Source organism: Peromyscus leucopus, unplaced genomic scaffold (assembly GCF_004664715.2).
Source record: "Peromyscus leucopus breed LL Stock unplaced genomic scaffold, UCI_PerLeu_2.1 scaffold_1363, whole genome shotgun sequence".
In the NCBI taxonomy this organism is placed as follows: Eukaryota; Metazoa; Chordata; class Mammalia; order Rodentia; family Cricetidae; genus Peromyscus; species Peromyscus leucopus.
The window spans coordinates 18,013-26,420 of NW_023504516.1; the positions used below are offsets into that span (position 1 = coordinate 18,013).

At 48.5% G+C, this 8,408-nt stretch overlaps 1 pseudogene; it reads left to right on the plus strand.

Annotated features, from left to right (window-relative positions):
• The first annotated feature begins 478 nt into the window (after positions 1–478).
• On the plus strand, positions 479–7,456 carry LOC119086135 (annotated as a pseudogene).
• Positions 7,457–8,408: the final 952 nt, after the last annotated feature.

The window sequence follows — 8,408 nt, forward strand, 5'->3', positions numbered from 1 at the left end:
CCAGGGCAGTTACAGACTCGGCAGCAGTGAGCAGGCCAGGGCGAGAGTGTCCACTGGGCCTTGGTTCTGCTGGGTGCTGTGAAGAGTCCCTGAAGGACAAGAAGAGGACAAAGAGCAGATGGTGGTGGGGACACCGAGCTAGGGCTGGGACTGAATGTGTTTCCTCATCACCTCCATCCTCGCTGTGTCTGAAGTGAGCAGAAACTGACCACTTCTGTGCCTGAGGTTATTAGAGAGAGGAGGGAGACAGGGAAGGAGGGAGGGAAGAAAGGAAGGGAGAGAGAGAGAGACAGAGACAGAGAGACAGAGCAGAGAACCAGCATGGTGGAAGACATAATGAGAAACATGAGGAGGGGTTGTGAGGAGTGGAGGAAACAGTGATTACATAGGAAATGGGCAAAACTGGATAAGACAGGGAATGGGAGCCCAGCATGCAGAGGTCAATTTCATATCTTCCAGCTAAAAATAGGATCTGGCTCAAGGGCACGGCCATCCTGTCAGTGACCACAGGGCGGATCTTCTGCACCATGGAAAGAAGAAGCCAGAATGATAAAGGAAGTTTCTGGTCACAGGAGGTGGAGATGGGGAGGTCCTGCCCCACTCTGTCCTCCACATGAGAAGGCCCTGGGGTTGTGTGCCCCTTTACACTGATTCTTCCTGACTCCTGAGCACCCCAGGGTCCCTGCACAGGGCTCCTCTCCTGTCTGATGGCTCTGCTGGTCTCACTTCCTGGAGGGAATCAGGCCATGGCTTGGATCCTGCTTCTGCTGATGTCAGCTGCATGTCTGCAAGCTGGTGAGTGGTGGGGACCTTGTTAGCAGGGACTCTGCCCTAACCACAGGAGGGGCCAGTGGGGCTGGGAAGAGCAGGCTGTCATGTGGACAGGGGTCTGCTAGAGGAGCCAGCAGTGCTCTGTGCCCCAAGAGAGAGCTCATCCTCAGAGTGGGTCTAGCCCAACAACCCTTGTCTGTCTGTCTATATAGGACAGTGGGACATAAGGACAGTCCTTGCCTGTGTCCTAACCCACCAGTAGATGAAGAGTTAGAAATTCTGGGTTGTACTTTCTAACCCCTGAAGTGTTTTCAAATGCTCCCCATCCTTCCCAGGTAACTCAGCAGGATCCAACAGAGAAAATGCCTATGGGGTCAACCAACCAGCCCACCTCTCTGGTGTCCAGGGCGGCTCCATCGAGATCCCCTTCTCCTTCTACTTCCCCTGGGAGTTGGCAGAGGATCCACAGATGAGGATTCTCTGGAGATGGAAGAACTTCCATGGGGAAATTATCTACAACTCCACCCCACCTTTCATACATGAGCATTTCAAGAACCGGCTCATCCTGAACTGGACACAGCCTCAGACATCCGGAGTCCTCAGAATCCTGGACTTGAAGGAGAAGGACCAGACAAGTACTTCTGCCGAGTTTATCTGAACACAAGAGAAGGCATGGAGAGTGGCAGTCAATTGATGGAACCCACCTCACCATCACTCCTGGTGAGCACATCCCAGGTCAGGCCCTGGTGACCCTGACTTCCTTGTACCATAGATGTCATTAGAGATCTACACTTCTGTTCCTTCCCACAGACTCCTCTCATGTGTTCTGTCCCCTCCCCAGAGCTCTGACAACTCCACCTTTCCTCTTCCCCACAACCATCCCCAAGCCTTAGCTGCTCTCTCTGAGCTGCCCCTCATTGCCCTCAGACCCACACCACCCCCAGCCTCAGCTCTTCCCAGAGCCCAGTCTCCTGCTCCTTTCTCCAAACTGACTACCGCCCTGCCCACCCCACCCTCGTTGACACAAATCCACGTGGATCTGGCCTCTCCAGGATGGAGCAGCCTTCACCTGGTCCTGTGTCAGGGTCTCCATTAGATCTAGACTTTACACCATATCTCGTGCCTTCCACAGTAGGTGCCTTCTGGTCCCGTGAACCCCTCCTCCTCTGGGTCCCCCACTTCACCAGTCTCTGGACACATCCCTCACCTCTCCCTGCCCAGTTTCTTTTTTCCCTCCCTCATTTCCCTCTTCCCCTCCTTCCTCCCCATCCCCATCTTCCACACAGATTCCCTCATGTTCTCACCATGATCAGGTTCTCTGGTCACTTCTCCTCCTCCATGGCAGCTGTAACTGCAGCTTCCACACAGAGTGCACACAGGCCCAGCCTAGTCACTGTGTGGACATTACCCAGCCACCTGTCACCACTGCTGGGCACTGTCATGGTCATTGTACAGAGAGAGACAGGGAGACCAGCAGAATTCAACCCCTGCCCAAGGTCATGCTGGTGAGGAACAGGCCTAGAAAGGGACCCTTTACCTCCAAACAGCTGTCAACCAGTAGACACATGGCCTCTGTGGAGTTCACACTATTGCTTGCCTGCCTTCTATCTTGATTTTGTGGAGCATGTTTATATGGTGTGAGTATGCATGTGTGTGTGTGTGTGTGTGTGTGTGTGTGTGTGTGTGTGTGTATGTATGTATGTATGTTGTATTACATACATTACCCTATTTTTGTACATGGGAAAACCAGAGAGGTGGACATTGGGGTCCTCCTGTAAGACCTCCCTCATTCCTTAGAGGCAGGGTCTCTCACTGACCTGGAGCTCACTGTTTACAGCTGGCTGATGGGCTACGAAGCATTATTGATCCTCCATCTCTAGTGTTGTGGTTACAAGTGTTTTCATGGCCTGTCTTACAAATAATGTGTATGACATACGAGGAAGGAAAGCCCAAGGTTAACATCTGGCACACACACAAACACACACACAGAGACACACACATGTACACACATTCATGCATGTATGTGCAAAAATTTAATAAAAAATACATTTTTAGAAAATAAATTATAAAATTAATAGTCAAACAATAATGATTATTAATTACATTGCCAATTCTCAGCAGTGCCAGTGATAAGTGGTTTGTCCCTTCCAGGTTAGACCCACCTGCCTCCCCCTGGCAAACCAGTCCTTATCTTAACCCTGAGCTGGTTCAGGATAAGCTCCACAGCCAGAGCTGACAGGCACCTTACATCTGCATTTCCTTTGTCTCCTACAAGTTTCCCTAAATGGCTCCTGTTCTTCCAGCCTCCTCCCTCTTCCTCCTTTCCCAATGTCTCCAGCCTTGGTGATAATCTGTTAGGCACTTGTAGAATAATCAATCTAAGGCAGCCATGCCTTTCTCTGCTTCAGGCAGACACACCATGTTTTTCTTCCTTTAGCAGAACTTCAGATGGTCCCCAAGGCCACACCCACACTAGAAAAGGGCTCTGCCACTTGAGTTACACCTCACTTCCTACTGTGACTTCTTCATCAGTATTTTTAAAATTAATTCACTACTGAATATTCCAGCCCATTGTTTTTAAAATATTAAAATTAATGATAAAACGACATTTTTATTTTATTTCCATTTTTTTTTAAAGACAGAATCACCTGTATTCTAGGCTGGCCTCAAACCTACTAGATAGCTAAGGATGACCTTGAACTTCTGACTCTCCTGCCTCCACTTGCCAAGTGCATGGATCACAAGGGTGTGTGACCACTCCTGTGTGCAGTACTTGAGATGGACTCAGGCCTCGTGCACCTAGGCAAGCACTCCACCACTGAGCTGCATGCACAGACCTCAAAAGAAATGTTTTATCCATGCAAAATATCCTCATTTAGTACAAAGATATCACAGCCAGAGAAAAATGTGCAACAAGTATTGAAAAGAACCCTGTGATTGGCTTATTAATTCTCTTTCCATAATTTCATTTTTGTAGCCAATTCAATAGTACTCTGCTTTGCAATTTCTCTTGGTGTCTAAGCAAAAAGACCTCAGATGATCTCTCTCTCTCTCTCTCTCTCTCTCTCTCTCTCTCTCTCTCTCTCTGTATTTCTCTGGGCTGAACTCACCAATGCTCTAGGCCAGGTGGCAGGGAACCCCAGGGCTCTACCTGTCTTCCCCCTGAAGTGCTGGATTACAAGTGCATGGCAACACACACAGGTCCCTGGGGATGCAACTCAGGACTTTGTGATCCAGAGGTGACCTAGTTGAATTTTCTGTTGCTGTGAAACACACCATGAAAAAAGCACTTGTGGAACAAAATGATTATTTGGCTTACACATCCCAATCACATTCCATCATTAAGGGAAGTTGGGTCAGGAATTCCAGGCAGGAACCTGGAAGCAGGAACTGAGGCAGAAGCCATGGAGGGGTGCTGCTCACTGGCTTGCATCCATGGCTTGCTCAGCGTGCTTGGATTATAGCATCCAGGACCTCTGCCCTGACATGGTACCACCCACAGTGCGCTGGGCCTCCGACATCTATCACCAATCAGGAAAATGTCCTACAGACTTGCCTACGGGCAATCTGATGGAGGCCTTTTCTCAGTTGAGGTTCCTCTTCCCAGATAACTACAGCTTGTGTCACATTGACAAAATAACTAACCAGGACACAAGGCAGGTACTTGAGGACTGAGGCATCTCCTCGGTTGCTGACCTGTGGTTTCCCCCTCAGGACACACTTTCCTAGTGTCTGACTCTATCCTTGTCAATGGCTGATGAACTGTTCCCGTCTGTGTTATTATTCTACCACTGTACTTCCAACACCTTTGTTTTTTGCTTTGTTCTTTTGGGACATTCTGGGAGAGAAGGTAATATATATGTATACATCAATGTGTGCGTGCACATCTGGTACTGAATAGTGATGGTGGCTGCTCCACAGAATGAATGTGCTGTAAGCCACTGAGCTGTATATTGCAGAGTTCAAATGATAGAGCTTATATTACATACATTTATACCAACAAAAATGATATTTTTTGCAACAAGGACTCACTATGTAGCCTTAGCTGGCCTGGAAGTTGCTATGTAAACTAGACAAGCCTTGAGCTCATAAAGGTCAGTTTTGGTGCATGTCTTGGATGTCACTCTGTAGACCAGGCTAACCTCTAACATACAGAGATTCGCCTAGCTCTGCCTTTAGATTGCTGGGATTAAAGGCTGTTACCACCACCGACCAGCCAAGGTGACCTTTCTTTTTTTTTAATATTTATTTATTTATTTATTTATTTATTATGTATACAGTGTTATGCCTGCATGTATGCCAGAAGAGGACACCATATATCATTATAGATCGTTGTGATCTATGTGGTTTCAGGAGTTGAACTCAGGACCTCCTGAAGAGCAGCCAGTGCTCTTAACCATCGGATCCATCTCTAGAGCCCAAGGTGGCCTTTCTTAAAGTGGTTTGGTATATATCTGTAATCCCAGTAGTTGGGAGGTACTGAGATCAGGAATTTAATGTCATTGACTACACAACAAGGTCAAGGCCAGTCAGGGCTACAAGGACTTTAAAAAAATGTTAAGAGTGGTTCAGAGCATTGGGTTTGTGATTGTGAGGACCAAAGCTCAAATTCAAACACCCACATAGGAAGCTGGGTGACCCTGCATATGCTGTGACACCAGTTCCAAGGAGGTGGAGGCATGAGGATTGCTGAGTTTGTTGGCTTTCAGCCTAGCTGATTCTGAAGCCTCCATTTCACAGAAACCTGCCTCTGAGGAACAGGTGGAGAATGTTGCAAGAGGACACCAGAAGCCTCTTGTGGTCTCCACATGTATAATCAGGCACATGTCTCTATCCTGTGTGTGTGTGTGTGTGTGTGTGTGTGTGTGTGTGTGTGTGTGTGTGTGTGCCTGTCTGTCTGTCTGTGTACACAGGCTCATCTGCTTGTGTGTGTAGGTTCCTGTATGTACACTCACAGACATATACTACACAGATACATAAAATAAATGGTAAAAGATTTTAAGTAGTGTTCAATGATTTAAATGTTTCATGCATTTATACAATGAATTTTGACCATATCTACATCAAAATCGAGCAGTATCTTCAGCAATAGGTTCTTATCATCTAGCTATGGAGAGCATCCAAGAGCAATGACAGTAGTCTATATTGTACAAGGGGTCTCTGGACCTTGCTGAACAATAAACCATAGGGAGGCAAGCCGTGCCCAGTCCTGAGATTTTCATTCAATAACTCAAATCTCTAGAGCAGCATTGTGCACACTTGCAGGCTACTTCTGTTCTAATAAGAATGTTATTAGAAAATGACTGTTTAGCTGGGTGGCAGTGGTGCACACCATTAATCCCAGCACTCGGGAGGCAGAGCCAGGCTGATCTCTGTGAGTTTGAGGTCAGCATGGTCTACAGAGTAAGATCCAGGACAGGCACCAAAACTATACAGAGAAACCCTGTCTCGAAAACAAACAAACAAACAAAAAACCAAAACAAACAAACAAACAAAAAAGACTGTTTTCTAATCTGTGTGACTTAGGGAATGCTCTTTGTAAGGGATGACATGAGGGTCTGAGGACATTTCTACCAGGAAGTAGAGAGTTGTCCTTGCTCACCCAATTCTCAGGCTCAGCAAATGTTCTCTTCTTCCTGTGTGAGCTTCTAAGAGCTGTTCCTCATCCCGCACCCCCCAAAGGAGACAAGATACCCATGTGTGCCCCCATATTCAAGAAGGAACCACTTGTTCTTTGAGTGTAGGATCAGAGCCTGGGCCCCAGCAGCTCTAACAAGTCAGGCTTGGCCATCTGTCCCCAATGGGACAATTAAAGAGACGGTCTCAGGAAAAGCAGAGGAAAGAGGTTTACACAGCATGGCCATACTGGAGGTTCAGTGACAACTCCATAGTTGGGGCTTTGACAGGCCCTGACATGAGGTTTAGGCTTAAATAGAAGACAAGACATGTGCAGAGCTGAGCAGTCCCAGGTCTGGTGTGGCCCCGCCCCCAGTAGCCATCACTGTCTCTGTCCAGTCTCTCCTGCAGGTTGATCTGAGGAGTTCTCAGGACTGTGTGAACTCTCCAGACTTCAGCCTTTTCCTTCTCCCAGCATGAGACTCCCTGGGTGACCCCAGTTCCCTGGAGTCCATTGCTTCAGTAGTCTGAGGGGCAAGGAGTGCAGCAGAGGCATCCTCAGAGCATCATTCCTGTCAGGGAAGTTCCATGCTGACTTCCTTTGTCTCCTCCCAGCCCCCAGGACCACCTCTCCAAGCCCCACCTCTGCAACTTCTGCACTCACCAGAACTGCACTCACAGCCACAGAAGGGAAGAAGAGCTGGAAGAGTCAGATCCCAGGACTGGGAACCAGAGTTGGGTTGGCAGTGGCTGCTGCTGTACTCCTGGCTGGGGTCTTGGGGTTGACAGTGTTCCTCAGGTGGAGGAGAAGGAAAGGTAAGTGGTCCAAGACTGCACCCCATCACACTTCCTGAGTGTTTACACAGAACAGTCCACACCAGAGTCCTGGAAGGGGATTGATGACAGCGCAGTTGTGAATCCTCAGGGGATGGCTGAGTCAGGAAAGTGCTGCCATGCAAACTGTAGGTTCCATGACCACATTCCATGTGATCCCAGTGCTGAGGAGGTGGAGACAGGATGATCCCTGAGGCTGGATGGCTGCTATACTGGCCTAACTGGTGAGTCTGGGGTCCCAGTGAGAGACCTTGTCTTTAAAAAGAAGTAAGGTGGACAGCATTAGAGGAGCAATACCTAAGGGTGGATTCTTGCCTCCCCAGGACAGATCCCTGAAGGCCTCCTCCTGAGTCCCCAGTCAGGCTCTGGGCTTGTGCTTAGAGTACCTGGGGTCTGTTTGCTGCTGTGGTTTGTTTGGTGACTGCAGCCCTGCACTGCTAACCTCACTGGGATTCTACCTGAAGCCGCTTCCTCAAGTGAGGTTCCGTGGGCTAAGTCTGTGAACGCACAGTCCAGTCATGGCTCAGTTCATCTCTGTTGACTTAGACACAGGTCATCAGTCCTCCCCTGTGGTTACAGAGGAGAAAGGGGCTGCCCAGGATAAAGCCAGGGGAAGGGAAAGCACCAGGGACTGGAAGTTGCCTCAGCAAAGCTGTATTGCTCCACTTCCCAAAGTCTGCCTTGAAACTGGAGGATCACATGTGGATGAACATCTGGTTCCTCCAGTAACTGCATGTTGATGGGGGAGACACCCAAGGACTGAGTGTTCATTTCTGAAAGAGCTGTGGTGTTGACAGACAGGTCAGAGGAGAGACAGGTGGTTAGAGGAACTCAAAGGAAGAAAATAACATAGGATGTCAAAGAATAAATAGTGACAGCCAGAGGCTGTGAGATGGCTCAGGAGATCAAGGAACTGGAAATGCTCAGAGCCCACAAGCTGAAGGAAAGAACTGAGTCCTGGACATTGTCCTCTAACACATGCATACCATAGCATGTGCGAGGTGGATGGGGTGGTTTCACTGCACAAGCAGAACCAGTGAGGAGGCAGGAAATGGAACCGGTTGTTCAGTCACTAATACCATCTTTGAGGTAAAATCACTGCCCAGGTGAGAAACCCTGCACCTGGATGGAAGCAGGTCAGCTGGAGAGAACAGAGTCTGGACAGCAGTGTCTCTGTGAGAGGTGAA